The sequence below is a fragment of the Anolis carolinensis genome, chromosome 4 (genome assembly GCF_035594765.1).
Source record: "Anolis carolinensis isolate JA03-04 chromosome 4, rAnoCar3.1.pri, whole genome shotgun sequence".
Lineage (NCBI taxonomy): Eukaryota > Metazoa > Chordata > Lepidosauria > Squamata > Dactyloidae > Anolis > Anolis carolinensis.
In genome coordinates, this window is record NC_085844.1 from 145,055,185 (window position 1) to 145,075,817 (window position 20,633).

General features: G+C 42.2%; 1 protein-coding gene and 1 long non-coding RNA gene across 2 annotated transcripts in view; both read left to right on the plus strand.

Moving 5' to 3' along the window:
- The window catches only part of olfm3 (olfactomedin 3), a 207,481-nt gene that overhangs the window by 25,656 nt on the left and 161,192 nt on the right, over window positions 1–20,633 (plus strand). The gene's annotated exons all lie outside the window — the stretch shown is intronic.
- Window positions 13,768–20,633, plus strand: part of LOC134298295 (uncharacterized) — a 49,623-nt gene continuing 42,757 nt past the window's right edge. The window contains exon 1 of the long non-coding RNA XR_010005303.1: window positions 13,768–13,905. This is a non-coding gene — a long non-coding RNA (uncharacterized LOC134298295). The remainder of the gene's footprint in view (window positions 13,906–20,633) is intronic.

A 20,633-nucleotide genomic window follows, 5' to 3' on the forward strand; every position in this document is an offset into this window, starting at 1 on the left:
CCAATAGCTGTAAAAATGAGGGAGAAAGAAGCCCCTGGGGTTTCCCCAATTATAGTAATTATGCGCAATTACTACAATGATAAAGTAACAAAATTGTATTACTCTCGTTATAGTAATGAAATTTTCACTAACTACACTTTAGAAACCTTTTAGAAATGAAACATCAGCACCCCCTAATTTTGTAATGATTATTGAAACTTTTTTAAAAATTGATCGCACATGCCTAATTGGAAACAATGGGACTTATTTGTGAATGTGGACCTTGATCTGGTGATCCCAAAGAGAGCTTGATGATTCAGTCTCAACAAGCTTCCACCTCATCACACAGAGTTTATTTTTCTCCTTAACATGTTGGGGCTCCTCTTCAGCCAAGGATCCAGACACACTGCAAACTGAGGCCCCACTTCATCAGTGGGGGAAGCTGCGAGGAAGTGTTGAACAAAGCTTCCTTGCCACCACGGTGAGTCTCCCATCTTTTTGGTTAGCTCTAACAAAGCTATGCACATTTTTTACACTTTCCCCCGTCTAATGGGGGAAGCGCCAACACACCTTGCCATGATACTGCCTCTCTTCCCCGTGTGGTAGGGGAAGGAGGGAGGGCACGTGGCTCTTCGCAAGTACCCACACGCACACCTTTTGTTTTGCTGATGATTACTGACAAAATGGGACAGAAGAGAAGGAGGGGGCTCATCAGTGTGATAAGGTCCTTTGAAAACCATAAAATACAGTTTGGACCCAAATCAGACCCTTACTTCAGAAATGAATTACTTTCTCACTCTTCACCATCATCACATAAAAATAAATGGCCATTTGCTTTGTGACAAAAGCAAATGAAATTTATATAATAGTAGCTTGCAAAAGGAACCCCGGTGGTGAAGTGTGTTAAAGCACTGAGCTGCTGAACTTGCAGACCGAAAGGTCACAGGTTCAAATCCCAGGAGCAGAGTGAGTGCCCACTGTTAGCTCTAGCTTCTGCCAACCTAGCAGTTCGAAAACATGCCAATGTGAGTAGATCAATAGATACCGCTCCGGCAGGAAGGTAACGACGCTCCATGCAGTCATGCCAGCCACATGACCTTGGAGATGTCTACGGACAATCCCGGCTCTTCGGCTTAGAAATGGAGATGAGCACCAACCCCCAGAGTCAGACATGACTGGACGTAACATCAGGGGAAACCTTTACCTTTTTAGCTTGCAACCGGGAACGTCTAACAGACTGCAACCTGTTCATTTTTGGACAAATAAATGTAAGTCTAGAATTGATAGGTGCCTTTAAAATTGATGTTTTTGTTTTAAAAGAGGGAGTGCCAGTACATGTATTTGTTGGTCTAATTGGATGGGATCTACATTCATAGTTGACCTGTGAATGGGATAAATCTTGTCAATTTATGGCCTAAAAAGGGTATGTGCAAGGAAAGCATTTTGAGTCTGTAATTTTTCTAAGAATGGTATCTAACTTTGCCTGCATCCCTTCTAAGGTTCTTTCTCAGACAGTCAATATGAAAATGAAACACTGCATGGAGACCTGAAATGAATAAGCATCTACAATTTGTGAGGATAAGACTATCTGGGCTGAGATGTGGACTCAATGGCTCTAATAAAATTTGATTGGCCCTTATCTGGGACTAAAAGTATTTTGGATTTCAGGGTTTTTTTCTTCAGATTTTGGAATACCTCAGTTTACATAGACATAGGACCTCTTCACATGTGCCACCAGAATCTCCCAGTATCACCGCGGGTTATGGTGGAAGTGCCTGACTGGGAGAAATGGAAAGCTGTTGCCCTGTGCCCCAAACCATCACAGCTTCCTTCCACCTCATCACATGGGAGAAGCCTCTTTAAGCCATCTCAAGCTATCTTTCCTTATGAAAAGGTGGGGAGCCTCCCCTTGTGCACTGCCAGCAATTTTTTGGTGGTGACAAGGGGGTGGGGTTGACCAGTTTTGCCCCAGAGCCACTTCAGAATACTTCTCTGGGATGTGATGGTAGCTGCCAGGCTCCATGGCAAAAGTACAAAGAACCTGCTGCCACCACCGCCAAATTTGGGCTCGTGTGAAGAGGTCCATATACAATTAAATATCTTGGAGATGGGACCCAGGCCTAAACAAAAAAAATCATTTATGCCCCATGAATAACTCATAATATAGCATTAATAGTCCCCTCGGGTGAGAAGGGCGGGGTATAAATGTTCTAAATAAATAATAAGGATAAGGAATGCTCAACCTGTATTCATTTTTCTCCATAGTAGTCTTGACTTTTATGATTGAAGTTTTCCCTAATTTAAAAAAAGGAATATGGAGAGGAAGGAGAAAAGGATTTTCCATGTGATAGTTCAAAGGCAACAACAACAGGGGAAAACAGGGAGAAAACTGAAGAGGGGAAACGTGTGATGCGAAGACAGAATTTGAAACAGATGATTAGGGATTGAAAAGTACTATTCCCTTCACTAGGCAGACAGTCCACCATGCTTCTCAAGGTCCATTTGATGAGGTCCTAAGGCCCGAATCTCTGCTTAACCATGAAACTCTAGTGGACAAGTCAAACTCTCGCATTGAAAGAAAATCTGGAATCACTCATAAATACCACCTTAAATCAATGATGAAAAATAGTAGGGAAAATAAATATTTTTAATAACATACTGGTTTTCCTCTTTCTAGTTACCTTGGAGTCTTCATTTCTGAAGAAAGAAAGGATACTAATATGATTATAAATACATTACCCATAGACTTGATAGTCATGATTTCAGTAATCTGCACTTCAAAAAATATTCCCTTCCAGAAGGTTTGTGGGATTCTCTAGGTCCTCCAGGGATATTCTATGGTATGATTCCAGTCTAGGTATAGTAAAAAAAGAAAAAAGAAAAAAAGAAAGAATTTGCTATTATTTGTGGTTTCAGGAATCCATGGAAAATCTTGGAAATTATCTCCTATAGATACAGGATTTATATTAAAATGAATGAATAAGAATAATAATAGTTTCTGATGAAATGAATACTGAAAATCATCTTTCAATTCTTCCTGCCTGCATTGTACACAGGGTTCACGTTTATGTGCATCAGACTTAATTCCTTAGTAAACTATGTCTTCTTGGCAGGCTTATTTTTCTTATTAAGCAATGTATGTATCCGACATGTACCGATAGCACATTTGAAGATTTTAAATGCAAAAAATGCAACTGGAGAGCTTCCAATTACCAGAGTTATATTCCACTATGGCACCCCAGTGGCCTTTCAACACTTGCCATCTCCTCCTTCTTCAAGGAATGATAGATACTGCTGCAATTCTCAAAGCTCTCTTTAGAGGCGTTCTTCAGATTTTAAATAGCCTCTCAAGGTTCATGAGCTGTACACATGCAAGTTAATGTGTGCATGCTTCTCAGTTCGAAGCAACCTTCAGTAATCACTCTACACAAGTACTGTAGAGTAGATATATTTTTAAAAACCAAATGAGTCTCAGTTTGACTTTTGCAGAATTCTACAGACTGATCAGAAGAGAAAACAAGGATTAGTCCTGAAGGACTCCCTTCATGTGATTTCTGAGCTTCCAGATAGAAGTGTGATGCTACAAGATGATGTTGTAGACAAATGACATTCATACCAAAATGGAATGGATAAAACACAGTTCTTGGATGTGTTTCCCTTTAGTCATGTTTGTATCTTGTTTCCCCTGTAATATCTACTACTCACTTAATTGGCTTGCTGGTAAATTTTGGTAGTGTAATATTGTCATTGAAAGGAAGCTACACTTTTTAGCTAAAATAAAGTGTGCAAAAGAGTTGTTCATAAGAGCCAGGATGATGTAGTGGATTCACTGCTGGACTAGGACTTGGAGTCCAGAATTTGAATCCCCACTTGATTGTGGACTCACTCTGCATAAATCTTGGCAAGTAGCTTTAGGATTTCCATAAATTGGAAATGGCTTGAGGGCCGACAATAAGAAGGTTCATTCGTGATTTGCTTTAGAAAACAATTGTGCCCAGAGAAGTGAAGCTTTCTTTTTTTTAAAGTATATAACTAACTTTCACTTAACTGAGTTTCTATTCAAATGCATTGTGAGCAAGTGATTATTTTATATTCCTTGCTGCTGCCATGTTGCCTAATCCCAGTGTCACATAATAAACTACAATCCACAATGGAAGCTAGAGGATAATATTTCTCTTCTCTGGTTCATTTTTCTTTTTACAATTGACCAGTGAGAGTTCATCACTTTGATCTCCCCTAACTGCAAATGGCTATTTATGTAAGTGTAGCTTGCTTAATAAACTTGATTTCTCCATACCTGTTCCATTTTTTAAACCTCTCCATTATGTCAAAATAGGCAGGTACTTCAGCAGCCATAAATGCCTGAACATTGCCAAAATGCTGATAATCAGGATCAGTCTTTTTTTTTTAAAAATAAATAAATAACAGATTTCTTTTTATTTTTTTTCTGTGTGTGAATCAATTTTTCTACTTCATTGTAAAATAGATGCAATTACAATTAGAGATGAAAAATAACTGATTGCAGCCATTATTTTTTTCTTTTCACCAAGAAACAGGGTACATTAATATATCTTCAATTGGGCACATGGATAATTTTCTGGACTTTGTTGTTCTTGAACAGCTTCCTAAGTGTCTGGCCATTTTATATTTCATAAGAAGATTTTACTATTCTTTCTCAGTCTCCACTTCTATTTTCCCCCTTTTTTTCTTCTTTATGCTGGAGGATTTGCAGTCAGGAAGGTGCCAGAAAATCTTTCCTTTCTATCTTACTTTAGGTTTGATATGTATACTATTAGGACTTAGTAATTTGTCAGCTTTAATGGTCTGTAGCATTTTAAAAACAAAAAGATGTTATCTATTCCTTCCTGATTACTGAGCTTCTGTCCCATGAGACAGTAGCTAATTCGTTTCCCACCTTTCCCATTTTAAGGCAGATATGGGTAATCTTGTTTTTAAGATTTAAACTGCAGTACTTAAAATGTGAAATTATTTATTTGATCTATGCATGTGTTCAAATAATTCAAACTATTATATTTTATTATATGGCGTGCTGTCTATAAATGATCATGCCAACTCAATTTACTGCCAGGTTTCTTCCTTCCTTGTATTTTCTTCCAATATTGTTGATATTAGACTTGTGCACAGATTTGGATTTGTCGGTTCCCTTCGGCCAGTCCAGCTTGTTTGGCTTGTTCGGATGACCATAATCACTCAGCTGCCAGATTTCATTCACCCAAAATGGCCTATGTGGCTGACGGGTGTGACGGGAAGAAAGGAACGGGTCCCAGTAAGGGTACTTCTTTAACCTCATTGCTCAAACCCAGACTCCCTTGAAAGGAAGAAAGGATCCCCAGAATGGAAAGGGGAGCCTTGTAAGTTCCCCATTTCCGCCAATTGGCTGGAGCTTCCCAGACCTTTCGGCTGTGAAGCTGAAAACAGATATTTCCATTAGCTGATTTTCAGGAGGCTCCCAAAAACAAATCTGGGTGCCCAACGAAATTTGGATACCAAAAACAGATCACCCTCCAGCAGAAATGTACAAGCCTAGTTGATATCTCCCATCTCTAGAATTGTTACCTGCCTATTTCAGTTCAGATTCAACCAAACAGCAAATGTGGCCCTATCATTTGGCAAGGTGAAGCAATTTGCTCCAGCCATCCCATTTGGGATTTCATGAAAGGGCAAGAAATTTAAATGTTTATAAACTTGCATCTTGTTATAATGATTGTTAGAAATACAAATATATCCTTGTAGAATGTTCTACTCTGTTTGAGTGTTGTAGTGTGACTCTGAAGACAAGAGTTTAAATTTGTGCTTGGCCATGAAACCCGTAGGCTGGCCACAGGCGAATCACACACTCACAGCTGCAGTTTCTCATGTCACTCCTGACATGAAAAAAAAGCCTCGGTGGAAGGCAGTGGTAAACCTCTTCTGAGCAAATCTTGCCAAGAAACTCCTGTAATAGGTTTGCCTTAGGGTCACCATAGATCAGAAACAACTTGAACACACAATAGTAATGTCAAAATAAACGTGACACAGGTTCCTTCACCCACCCTTGACATTCCATATATATATATATATATATATATATATATATATATATATATATATACGCACCCCACTTGCCACAGTTGCAGGCAAAACTTCAGTAGAGAATGCTACTATTACATGGTCATACAGCCCAAAACATTCACAGCAACTCAGTGATCCAGCCATGAAAGCCTTTGGCAACATGATATCAAAATAGCTTTCCTAATTATGTACCCTGATCTGCATGTGGATTGCTGTACCACAATGGGAAGCAAATGTGTTGGACTAATTGTGTGCCATTGGAATTGAAATGGAGGAGAAGATTGAATGTGCAGTCAAGTGAAAAGCACCCACCATATTGGCTCCAGTGATTTAATTCACATGCACACACAGGATCATGGATGGATGGTGTGAAGGCACGCTGGGGGAAATGGCTATCTCTAGGTCTGGCTACCCAAGCGGCGTTTGGTTTACCCTTTAAATATACCTCAAACCCCAAAGTAAACACTCTTTGAAGCTAGTTAAAAATAACCAAACATATGTTTATTGAACACAGGAAGCAATCCTTTTACTATATTAGAAATAATGAGATAAAATTGCTGAAATTATAAACAAATTAAAACTATATTGCTAGAGAATGAAGGTTATAAAGACTATAAAGGATAAGCAGACAAGCTATGAGGAAACTATAAGGCAAGGACTATAGGGTACGTACAAGGCTATGATAAGCACTATCTATAATGACTCTGAGGTAAACTATGAGGTAAGTACAAGGCTATGATAAGTGCTATCTATGCTATAGGGAACTACTAGCTATGAAATAACTATAAGGTGATAAGCTATAAGGTAAGTACATAAGCTATGAGGAAAACTATGAGGTATAATAACTATATGGTAAGTACGAGGCTATGAGGTAAGTACGTGATTTATGTTGCCTGTTTGAATTTGCCAGGTCAAAGAACCCAGACCAAATTCTAAGAGCTATTTCTAAGAGGTTTTTCTCTGGAATGCCAAATGGAGGGGGGAAAGCTTCTAGAGCCTAGCTCACAGGCTGAACCATCTCATCCAAACCTACAGGGGAGTCCCAAGCTCCACCCCCAAAATGAGAGCCAATGGAACATTCCACCCAAGAACCGCAAAGCAGGAAATAAGCAGGGGATAGGAACCCAGTAAGACATCACAGAAGGAGCATGATGAACCACTTCCTGTGTAATCCTCTGAATATGAATGGATCTTTTCCTCTTGAGGCACTGACTTTCTCCTTTAATGTATACATGAATAATATTTTGGAAGCAAGCACTCCCCCTCCCCTTATGAAAGTTGATATTTAGCCAACTGGTACACTAACATTCACAATAGTATTTTTTCTGTGTATATATAATTCCCAAGTTACGAACAAGATAGGTTCTGTAGGTTTGCTCTTAAGTTAAACCCTTTGGTTTTTGTTTTGCTATCTCTGCCTCACTTTCTGTCACTGTGAGAATTGGATTTTGAAAAAAAATGGCTTGTTGTGGCACTCTGATGCATTCTTTTGTGAGACTGTTGCAAATTTTATCTTTGAGATTTAGTAACTTCTAGGTATGTTTTCTTTTTATCTGACTTCCTCTTGTTGTATATACCTATGTTGTGATTTTGTTGTTGTATGCCAATAAAGGCTGTGTTTGTGGCTTGTTGTGGAAACAAGGATTGGTGTGAAAGCTTCAGTGGAGACACCTTTTCCCCATGATAACTCCTTCAGGGATGAATTTCCCTTCCTAGGAGTAGATTTCTCTCACTTTCTGTTTTCTCACCCCTGTTCTTAACTATGTAAGTTTGTAAGTCAGATGACTACCTATAATTCTTTAATAAGTAAATGTAAAACATTCTAGACACAGAAATAATACATCAGAAAAGACAAGCCTATGACATTCTTCCTGACGTTTGGACCGTCTTGTGATAAACTAGTTATAATTGTGAGTTTCATGTGGGGAAGAATTCATATAACAGGCCTGAGTTTGTCATCTCCACATTATAGAATTTCAAGTAGGCTATGTGTTTTTGGCTCAAGTAAGGGATTCCCAATCCAAAAAAGGCCAAATCTGGCAGTGCAAGAGGTACAAAGTCATGCTTTGTATGAGGAAGGGCAAACTCCATCTAATTTGGCAAGGCAAAGCAAAATTACATGGTAAGCTTTAGGTTGAAACTTCTCAAAGCATCTTTGTTACTTCACTTCTCTCTCCCATTCCAACAATTTATCTGACTCCATAGTACATAGTATTAAAAATGCATTTCTCAAATGTTGAGAAGTTGTAAGGAAAGCAATACTGGACTGACAAGAATAGTCACAATTTGGGACTTATGACACGTGAAATTTGCATGTGATTGGTTTATGCAGAAAATGTTTTATATATAGAACAACCCTGCATGAATTCTGTGCAAAATAAATCTCCAATTGCAGCATTTTCTGAACAAAAAATAAAGTTTCTGAGTAAAAGCATTCTTTTTGGCATTATACATGCAATTTCCTCTGAGAAAAATACCACTGCATGCTAGTATTGCACAAAATAAGGCTCTAGGCTGAGAATAGTCTTTTAAAAACTGCACAGCTATCTCCCTCAATTTTGTAGAAACATTCTCATTCTCAATATATGTAGATGGGTCAGGAGTTCCTATTCAGCACAGAGCAGCTTCGTATTTCAATAATCTCTATGGAGAATGAAATGGTATAAAACACAATTAAATTCATCAGGTGGAACTTAATCCCCTAAATCCAAGGCATAGCCAGCCATGGCACCCTCCTCTGAAGTTTTCACAAGCTCCTGATTGACTAGATGCTATTTTAATTCATAGTAACTTATCTGTATTCTTTCACCTACCTACAGAACACATCAGAGCAGACAAGGGATGGATGTGCTCCTTTAGGCATAAATTAGAAAGTAGGATGTGAAATGTCCAATGCATCTTCACCAAGAATTTTCTCTATAGATTTCAATGTCCGGAAGTAGTGGGAGAGTTTGAGAGACCGAGATAGATTTTTTGTCACCAAGTGTACCTGACAGGAGTTAAAATAAGCCCTTGTGCCGCTTTGCTTAATTTGAAATTATAACCATTTGCAAACCATTACTGTTCCCTACAGGGCTGCCATTCAGTCAGTCTTTGGGGCACAAGAATTAACAAATAAGCTGCTTCAACTGTTTTCCCAGCAACACTTCTGGACGCTGTGCATGATTGCTACTTATATGTTACACTTCCAATCCATTATTCAATCAGTGACTTTGGTATGGTGCTGGTTTATGTCAATCTACCTTTAAAAATAAATGTAGCATGCTATCAGAGTCTGGAATTACTTGAGTTATTGCAGCATATTTTAAAGGTCTTGTGGGCTCTCAAAGGCTCCTTTGAGTGTAAGAGGAAAGTCTTATTTCTCAGCCTCAAAACTAAAGAAGGGGCGGTTCCAGACAGCCCTTTAACTTGGTAGCAATCACATTTCTTTGACACCACTTTAAGTGTCACAACTCAATGCTAGAGAATCCTGGGAGCTGTAAATTGGTGAGCTACCAGGACTATTTGGCAGAGAAGGCTAAACCATGATTTCATAGTATTGAGCAATGACAGTTAAAGAATAAACAGCATTTATTCTACAGTTTAGATATATCCTTAATTTTCCATCTCCTCTTTTCTTTCTCCTCACTACTTAGACTTGAACAAGAAAGCTGCATTTGAAATGAAGATGACAAGGACACTTCTAGAATTATGTCTTTTCTTTAAAACTACTGCTACTAGTCTTCTTTGTTGTAAATGCTAGCTTAGACAGTATGGTGTCCAAATACCTGAAAGGGATCGGGATCAAGGAAGCAAATCTAAAGAAGTTTTGAGTTATCTTGATTTCTGAGAGAGAGAGAGAGAGAGAGAGAGAGAGAGAGAGAGAGAGAGAGAAGCATTCCCTAATTCATAATCCTATAGAATAAGTGTATCATATCTACCAGCTGTAGTTTCCCTGCTGAGAGACCTAAGGCCAGTGCTAGTTGCCTGACACTGATAACATGGCGGGATTAAGCTGCTACATGAATAATGTTAAGGGGAGGCAGGAAATTGCAGAAAGAATAAGAATAGGCATAATGTTCTCAATGGACAAGATAGCATTTGTAAACTGAGACGAAACAGAAGTTCAGAGCATGCTCCCATGAATGCAAAATGCCCTCTGAATTAACCTACATGTATTGCTGGTTAAAAAGCATGTGTCTCATGACATTTTCTGGCTGCCCCTCGAAGTCTTTCTCAAAACTGCCTTGGTACTTCATCAACCATAATAAATAAAATATAATAATAGCCTCTATAGTTCCCAACATTTTACTTCTCCCATCTTTAGGAGATAACACTTCAGCCATGAAAAATGTCATGCATTGCCCTATGTTCGAGTCAACAAGTGACCAGATGGTTGGAATGCAGGCATTGTCAATGAATTAATTCAGTCAAGGTCAGTCATGATATCCAGTAGGATGAAGGAAGAAGTAATAGAGTGGTCACCAGCTGATCCAGACATTGTTCAGCAAATCAATAGAACATATAAACTAAGTCAGTAAGGAGTGAAAACAGAGCTGGCCAAAGGTCAAGAAAACATGCCCTCTTTTTTAATTATAATAAAGAAGGTTGAATGCAACTGAGCTGCCAGGGAGTGGTGGGAGATTTATATCCAGGTAATTAGACACCAGCTGCCTAATTAGTTCAGTGACTCTAACTTAATAACCACTGGGAGCTAAGTCATCTCTCTGTATCCTCATTGTGCAAGAATGATGGCAATGGGTCTTCAGCCTTCTGCTAGACAGTGATGGTTCTCTCAACTGCTGGCTCAGAAAGGCCATTGTTAACATGAGCTATAGATTCCTGGCAGTCTGCTCCTTCCTTCCATCTGAATGATCCAACTCTAGATGTTGAGTCATGGCATGCATCATCACCTAAGAGGACAAAAATAGACACAGATTTGCATAAAATTTCATTTTCTAATTTAGAGTTACATATGAAAAATTAGAAATAATTGTCCATATTCTATATTGTCCATAATTGTCCATATTCTATATCAGCTATTTAGTTACATCTTCTGGCAGACTGACTCCCCAAGCCTACCTGAATAGCCAACAGCCAAGGAGCCCCCGGTGGCGTAATAGAGTGAGAAAGACTGTGACCAGGTGAACGGTGGGCTCTAGGGTCTGCTATCCAGATATTATAATTGGATAGTTTCAGAATTATTGCTCTTCCTCCTTATGGACTAAATATTCCTTCAATGAGATCATATCATTCCCCTTCTGCCAGGGACAGGGAGAACAGATGGCTGCAATCCAGCACAGCTGGGGGGTATCTGGTTGGGGAAGCCTATTGTAGTGTGACCAAAACTATAAGTAGATGGAGAATGTATTGATAGAAACTATTTTACATTCAATGGATAGGTTCAACCCTGCTCTGAGAATGTATATGCATCTAACTGGACTGTTCCACATCTGGCAAGTTAGTTATTGTCATTCACATGGAATGCAATTTCTCTTTCCGTGGCAGAAACTTAGGAACAAATATCAGGACCAAAACAGTTATAATTAAACTGCCAAACTGGAATTAAAATGGTTAGATTTTTAAAGAAGCTGATAGATGTATGTCTGCATCAAAATTCTTCTACTTTTTGTGCAATTTCTGATGACACACCCTGCCCTTCTATTTACACCTGGATGAAAGTTAATGGAAACTTCCTTTCTGCATTGACATTTTAATCATATCAGTACCTCATTGGAGCCCCCGATGGCGTAGTGGACTAAAGCCTCGTGACTTGAAGGTTGGGTTGCTGACCTGAAAGCTGCCAAGTTCGAATCCCACCCAGGGAGAGTGCGGATGAGCTCCCTCTATCAGCTCCAGCTCCATGCGGGGACATGAGAGAAGCCTCCCACAAGGATGGTAAAAACATTTTTAAAAAACATCCGGGCGTCCACTGGGCAACATCCTTGCAGACAGCCAATTCTCTCACTCCAGAAGCGACTCAAGTTGCTCCTGACACGGAAAAAAGTACCTCATTACATAATGAATGCTGGTTTGTCAAAATATATTTTCCCAACATCTTTACAGCATCCAGAATTTCAGAAACAAAGTAATTTCTATAGCACATCATAGTTAGGGTTTTTTGGACTAGAGCTCCCTGATGTTTCCAGCCAGCAAGTCCAGTAGGCATTCTGACTGTTAGAGTCTGGGAGCAACAATTCAAAAACTTACCTGACTGGGCTCTGCAAATGTCTCTCTTCACATGCATACAAAGCAACTTTTCCAGCATTTGATCTGCTGTCTGGGAAAGGATTTTCTTTTTCAGCACTTTTTCCTTTTAGTCTTCTGCAAGAAGGAAGGCCTCACCCGCTCCAATCATTTGCTTTTGATTCCCCTTTTGAGACATATATTTCATTGAAGACTCACCTCAGATAAAATATATACCAGTCCCAACACGCTCTGATTTTTAGGACACAACCCCCATCTTTGACACATGGCAAAGGGATGGTGTGTGCTGAAGTTAGATGAAACAAGCATTATTTTGCAATCTAAAATGTCTAGATTTCCTCTTTGCTCAATGAAGTTATCACTCCATTATATTCAACACTGCAGCCGAGATGGAGCAAGGCATCCAGCAGGTAGCACTGTGATCAATGTGTTATCATAAATGAAAGTGTTCTTAAAAGACAAATCAGCTGAATTGGAGTAACAACCCCCTTTTACCCTTTTTCATTTATTCATACTACAAAGTTGCAAGGCCATATTTGTGTTCTATCTAGGAAAGTATTCTTCACTAAACTTTCCAGAAACTCCCAAAGAAACTGCAACAATTTGTTTTAAATGCATGCATTTTAAAAGCTAACCAAAAGGTCTAGCTTGGTGTGCACAATAGGCTTGTGCATTTTGGCTGAACCTCCATCCATTTCTGCTGGCCGGATACTGGTAGACCCCTGTATCCATTTTTGCACACCTCCCGAAAATGGGGAGGGGAGGGTAGCCGGATAGCTGTTTTCAGTCCATAGCCTTGTACCCTTTCCTTTTTCCCTTCAAGGGAGTCTGAGTGTCAGCAATGGGGTTAAGAAAGCACCCTTCCTGGGACCCTTTCCTTTTTTCCTTCAAGAGAGCCTGGGTGTGAGCAACGGCAACTCTAAAGGAGAGGTGCTGCGGGCAGGTGCATGCTTTCTCTCCCTGCAGCACACCATGCAGCTTTCCAAGGCATTTTAAGGAGGCTCAGGGAAGGAAGAGCAAAGCTATCCTCCCTGGGCTTCCTTTTTAAAGCCCTCTTTTTTCTCTACTACAGGCCCTGTCTGAAGTGGGCACACTTCAATCTCCTTTCTACTTTCTGCTTTGGGTTTAATGCTTCCCTAAAGCTGTTTCTACTTTCTACTCTAGAGGAGAGGTAACTGGTAGTAGTTTTCTGAGAATGAGGGTTTTCTTTTTGTTTGCTGGGTTTAATTATTATTATCTTTTAGAAGTATTTGAAGCAGAGGAAGGGAAGGAGAAAAAAAGGTGACTCTCTCAAGTCCCCAAATGCACATACACACACACTCACCTGTCCCACACACCCCCAACTCCCAGTCAGTCCCACTAAATAAAAAGAATCAAGAAAATAAAGGAAAATAAAGAAAAATTCAAAATATTAAACTATGATGCCAAATAGAGGAGGAGGAGGCAAGATCAGTTGCCATGTGGTCCTGTTATGGACGGGAATCCGTGAGGACTGGGCCCTTGCTGTTATGGGCACCCGAACAAACGGAAGAAGCTGGATTGGCCAAAGGAAATGGCTAAAAACAGATTTGCATTCAAGCCTAGTACACATATGGATAGGTTACATTCCTGCTAACACTGAATGTGTGCCTGCCAGCTTGTGTTTTGGCGAAGCCTGAGAGACATGATGTGCCGTCCGCCGGACAATAAAAAACTATAAAACTGAAACGTGCTGTCCTTTATCCGGGCGAACTGCAAATCCCTATAAGCTGGCCTATAGATATTGAACGACTGAGTCTGGATAACTTCAAAAAAGGATGTTTATTCATACAAGGTTGTAAACCTGGCACAGATCTTAAAGTTGCAGAAAATGAAACAAATTTCTATAGGTTTTAGTTGCAGAATTATCCCTGATTCCAGAAGGCAAAAGTGATTATAAAACCACTATACCCTAATCACGCTGCCTATATTAGAAGGAGAAACTCTTTCCTTCCCTATCTTTACAGCAAAGATTAGTTCTAGAAGCGATGGAATAACTCTGCTCCTCTAACTAGATTTCTTATTCCAGATCAATATAATTCAATACTTATCTAATTTGGATAGGCTTAGATTGGCCTGGTTTTGAGGATGATTTGTCCCAGTTAGCCTTGCACAGCTCCAGCACGTTGGAAGACTATAGCCAGAATGAAACTCTAAAATGGAGACTAGACCCTGGTAAAAAGGGCGGTCCTAAGATGTTGTACTCTTTGACCAATCATTGCAAAGAAAACTGCAGCCAGCTCTTGCAGACTTCAAGCCACCTTTCCTGGGCTATTGCAGCCAGAGGCTGAAACAGAATGCAAAGGAGGGAAAACAAACAAACGACCAATAAGTAAGGCAAACCATCGTCCTGGGGGACGGAACACTCCCCGCTAAATTCCCAGGATGTGGGAATTTACCAATCAAAAACATACAAACACCTTTGTATACACAACAATAAAACACTAGAACTTTAAACATCTCCAATAAGCAACACGAGATTGCTGGTTGGTCTGTCCAGGACAGACATTTTGTCCTTACTATGAGCCTTTACCTGAACTTTTCTAACCTTACCATCAGGGAAAGGAAAGGTCTTTAGTATAATGCCCATAGGCCGGGCATAGCGGGGCAAGTCTTTGTCCTTTAGCAACACAAGGTTTCCCACCTTGACATTGTCCTTTGGGGTTTGCCAGAGTCTTCTGGTTGGAAGCTGGCTTAAGTATTCGGCCTTCCACGTCTTCCAGAAGTGGTTGGCTAAGGTCTGCACATGCAAAATTGGTGCCACAGTCCGACCAAATTAACTTAATTGGCCCTCTGAGGGCTATGAACCTTTTCAATGCGTTTATGAATGATGAAGTGTCCATTCCCTCTGCAACCTCTATATAGACAGCTCGTACTGACAAACAAGTAAACAAAACCGCACATCTTTTGTTATTTACAACACCACCCCTGGTTTTCCTAGTGACAACCTCCCAAGGACCAAACACATCGATTCCCACATGGGAAAGGGGTGGGTCTGTCAAAGTCCTATCCTGAGGTAGTTCTGCCATTAACTGACTTTGACAGTTACGTCTGAGTCGCCGACATTTGACACACTTAAAAATAACACTGCTGACCAAACTTTTAGCATTTACCACCCACAGGCCTTCATTTCTAAGGGTCGCCTCAGTCAGAGTTCTACCCTGATGATGGATCCTTTCATGGTGATGCCGAACGAGCAGCAATGCAGTGTGACTATTAGGGGGTATGATGATGGGGTTTTTTATGCACGCCTTGAGTTTAGCTTTGGCTAACCTTCCTCCAACTCTCAAAATACCCTCCTTGCCTAGAAATGGGTTTAACTCATGCAAGAAACTCCGACTGGGGGTGTCAAGCCCTTGTTCTAACCTGGCTATTTCTAGACTAAACTCATGCCTCTGAACTGACCTGAATATTACTCCCTTAGCCTTCAACATGTCCTGAACTTGCAAAGGCTGACTATCTTTGCAGACTAAGCGATGTATAAGCCTAGCAACTGCTCTAAGAAGACTGTGCCACTCCGAAAAACGTTCAAAACGGTGTGGTTCCAGGCAAGATCTTTGGCCCATCTTGATTTCTGTGGTTGATTTGCAGGCTTTCACCTCTGCACTTCGTGAGACTTGAGCATTCATAATGTCCGAAAACCTTTGCTCATCTTTCGAGAGCGCTGTGGCTTCGTCTCTCTCAGAGACTTTGAAGATGGAGGAATACTCTGGAGTTATTGCTTGGCAGTAGACCGAGATATGACTTAGGCAACTGCGCACAAGTGTAGGACGTCCACCTTTAAGCACCTGTGCTTGATTGGAGTCCAACGACGATGGTGGGTGCATCTTGTTTATGCACACTGGGCCTATGACTGTCCAGCCTAATGGCAATTGTTGTGCGATAGGTGCACCTGGAGGTCCTTTAACTTGGTCGTTCACACAGAACAAGCTCGGGCAGTCCGAGCCAAGCAAAAGGGCAATGTCCACATCTGGCCGAAAGGCTGGTATAGCATTCTTTAACCGTCGCAAATGTGGATGAGCCTCCACAACTTCTCTAGTTACAATTTGTTTTCTGTTCCGAGGGATGGAGGAACACTCAATCAGGTCTGGCAACTTGAACTGTCTCTTCTGGTCGCAAGAGGAGACAACAAAGCCAGATGCTATGCGACCCTGCAACTTCTTTTTTCCTGCACACGTAGTCATAGTGTAGTCGACCATCTTGGTTTTAAGGTCAAACATGCGGAAGAACTCTGGAGTAGCCAGGGAGGCATCGCTCTGTGAATCTAGGGCCACATAGAGTCTCTTTTTAAGCCAAGGGCTCTTGGATGGATATACATCCGCTAGGCAGATAGGATGACAGACTCTGAACTGGTGCACGTTAGAGCATAGTTCAGTGCAGGCGACCGATGGAGCATCCTCCTGCATCCGTGACGCGGCCTGCATGTTGGTGGCTTCAGTAGATGACCCTTCTTTGGAAAACGTGTCCCCTTTGGCGTGGGAGACAGCGTCAGAGTTGTGCATCGCGGTGCAATGCTTAAGGCTGTTACACCTTGCGCATTTGACATCCTCTTTGCAGTTGGATGCAAAGTGAAGAGTTGCTCCACAGCACCTAAAACATATGCCCAGCTTCTGTACAATCTGTTGTCTTTCTTTATAAGGCTTCTTGCCAAATTCCCGGCAGTTGGCCAAACTGTGAGGCTTTTGGTGAATGGGGCAGAGCACCTCCTTCACCTCTGACTTGGATTCGTTGGCCCTGTGCTGAGTTTCAACAGCCCTAACACTAACCGGTCTTTTGGCCTCTCTGGATGGTTTCTTGTCCACTTCAGGTGCCTTCTCTGGCTGGGTCCCTTGGTATAAGGTGGGGAGGCCCGTCTGCGGATCATTCCTTTCTCTGGCCGCCCTGGTGATGAACTGGACCAAATGAGAAAATGGAGGGTATGCCTGGGAGTGGGCCTCCTTGTAGTTGAAGACCTCCTGTCCCCAGCGTTCTTGCAAAGTGAAGGGCAGCTTGGTCAAGATCTGCCTCTGGGACAGGTGCTGATCGAGGCACTTCAAACCGGGCAGTTCTGGATTCTCCTTGGCCGACTCTAATTCCGCAAGGAGATCGCTGAGGTCCCACAAGAGTTTGAAGTCTTTGAGTTTTAAAGCTGGGAACCTTTGGAGCTTGTCCATAAGAGATGCTTCAATCTCTGTGCTGGCCCCATACCTCTGCTGCAACCTGGCCCAGGCCTTTTCCAGGGCTTTGTCGGGATCGGCTACGTGGGCTGCGTAGATCTTCTTAACTTGTGAGGATGAGGCTGGGCCCAACCATGCAGCCAGAAGAGTCAGTTCTTCCTCCGGCAATAACTTTAAGTCTCTGATAGCTCTCTGGAAGGTGGCCTTCCAGAGAAGAAATTCCTCAGGCTTGTCCGAAAACTTTTCGACACCCTTGTCCTTAAGATCTCTTCTGGGACTTCTGATGATGGAGACAAGCTGGGACTCCGGCGTCGAAGGGAACAATTGAGGAGTTTGCTGTTGTGGAGTGGACTCCCACCGTGTACCTTGCGTCAACCTTTGGCCTCTTGGAGGGATGACATCGACCACTGACGAATCGATGGTTCCCTGTGCAGCTGTCTGTAGGGGCCAACTAGCGCTCGGCCTTGAGGCCCTGATTGACTGACCTAGGGTTTTAGCAGGAGGCACAGGTAGCTCGAGCAAGGGTGAGCTCCCCGCTATGACGCTCTGCTCTGCAGGAAACTCAAAAGTGACTTTGGGGCCCTGCTCTGGGTAAGGAGAGAAGTCTCCCTGTTCCTCATCCGAAAACTGGCTGTACATGCTGCCAAGGTGCGCAAACACTTTGGCAGAAGGGTCCTGTATTGGTAACTGGCTTACATTTTCTTCTGTGAGTGGCTCAATTAGGGCCTTGGCCAAAGTCTCAGCCCTTACCCTTTTGGCTGCGGCATCCATCTTTATTCTAAGCATCTCTATACGAGCCTGTTCTATTTGCATTTCGCTTTGTCTACGGGCCTGTTCTATTTGCAGTCGTTGCTCTTCTTCTTTAAAGGGAAGGGTGAGATCAGCTGCCTTAGCATCAGCCTCCGCCCCCGCTACCTTGCTCTTTAGCTCCAGACGTGCAGCCTCCTTAATGTGCAAGGCAGCTAGGGAAGAGATGGCACTCCCAGCAGCAGAAGACTTGCTAGAGTGGCTATGTTTAGATGATGCACACTCCCTTAGTTTAGATACCTGGCTAGAGCGGTTGGACTTAAGACTAAGTGCCACAGCAGGTGATTTTAAAAGATTGGTCTCATGGCTGCATAAGGAAGACTGATTTCCTTTTGGCTCAGACCTTAGATTAACAGGTGGAGAACTAAATTCCAAGGCATCTAGAATTGCCCTCACCTTATTTTCTTTCTCATTAGTGTCAGCTAAGACACTCACTATTTCTAACTCTGAATCCTTGGCGTTAATGCACTCGAGGACCTGGACTATCTTAGACACCAAACCCCTCCAAATACCGAAGGTCTCTTCAAGGTCTGTCTGTAATATGGATGGCACCCTTGTAATACCCAAGCTCTCAATTCTGTCCATCAATGTTACAATTCGCTCCCATGCCGAACCTAACCTCACATGGAGGAGCTCCTTTTCATCTATTAGATGGGCTAGCATCTTGGCTGAAGGGTGCTTTATCCTTTGGGGCCTTTCATTCCTACTTTCAGCCTCAGAAGGAGGTATACCATCTGTATCGTCTTGAAATTGCATAGACATTATGTATTCTTAATAGCAAGTAAATTTACAACAAAAGCAAATACAACATACCAGCAAGTAAATTTACAATAAAAGCAAATGCAATATATAATACAATGCACAACACTTAACCATAGCAATATATATCACTAAGTAACTATACTTTACAAAGATTGTGACCTTTGGCGCCAGATTTTGGTGGGCAAGTTGCAAAATGCCAACTGACAGCAACTTGCCACTTGATACCTCCCTTGCCCGAGTGACGTAAACTGCCAAAATGGCGACTTCGCCAAATTTTCAAGCACCTCGTGCTCTGCGGCTCGAGGCCTGCCGCCGAAGGAGCACCGAGGCTGGCTTTGGAAAGGAGGAGAGAAGAGACGCCTCCTCCCCGCTGTGAAGGGAGGTCACCACCGCAGGTCGATGAAACAGGTCACCACCGCAGGACGATGAAGCAGGTCACCACCGCAGGACGATGAGGCAGGTCACCACCGCAGGACGATGAGGCAGGTCACCACCGCAGGACGATGAGGCAGGTCACCACCGCAGGACGATGAGGCAGGTCACCACCGCAGGACGATGAGGCAGGTCACCACCGCAGGACGATGAGGCAGGTCACCACCGCAGGACGATGAGGCAGGTCACCACCGCAGGACGATGAGGCAGGTCACCACCGCCAGGCGACTGTCCCGGCCGAGTGCTTCTGGACTCACCACCTCCAGGACCTACTGCTGGGTTTTGCACAGCCGTGCAATTGCCGAAACAGCCGCAGGGCTACGCGCACACACGCGAGCTGAAGAGCAGGATACTGCAGAGGCTGAAGGAATGGAGCCCCACTCTCTCACTTGCCTTTCGGCCTGGCAGCAAGCTTTCACTGCAACAGACCAACAAAATCAAAGTCTCTATGGCCGTGCAAGCTAGCTGAAGCGGAAAAACCGCTGATCTACCTCAAAACTGTGCCGTCCGCCGGACAATAAAAAACTATAAAACTGAAACGTGCTGTCCTTTATCCGGGCGAACTGCAAATCCCTATAAGCTGGCCTATAGATATTGAACGACTGAGTCTGGATAACTTCAAAAAAGGATGTTTATTCATACAAGGTTGTAAACCTGGCACAGATCTTAAAGTTGCAGAAAATGAAACAAATTTCTATAGGTTTTAGTTGCAGAATTATCCCTGATTCCAGAAGGCAAAAGTGATTATAAAACCACTATACCCTAATCACGCTGCCTATATTAGAAGGAGAAACTCTTTCCTTCCCTATCTTTACAGCAAAGATTAGTTCTAGAAGCGATGGAATAACTCTGCTCCTCTAACTAGATTTCTTATTCCAGATCAATATAATTCAATACTTATCTAATTTGGATAGGCTTAGATTGGCCTGGTTTTGAGGATGATTTGTCCCAGTTAGCCTTGCACAGCTCCAGCACGTTGGAAGACTATAGCCAGAATGAAACTCTAAAATGGAGACTAGACCCTGGTAAAAAGGGCGGTCCTAAGATGTTGTACTCTTTGACCAATCATTGCAAAGAAAACTGCAGCCAGCTCTTGCAGACTTCAAGCCACCTTTCCTGGGCTATTGCAGCCAGAGGCTGAAACAGAATGCAAAGGAGGGAAAACAAACAAACGACCAATAAGTAAGGCAAACCATCGTCCTGGGGGACGGAACACATGAG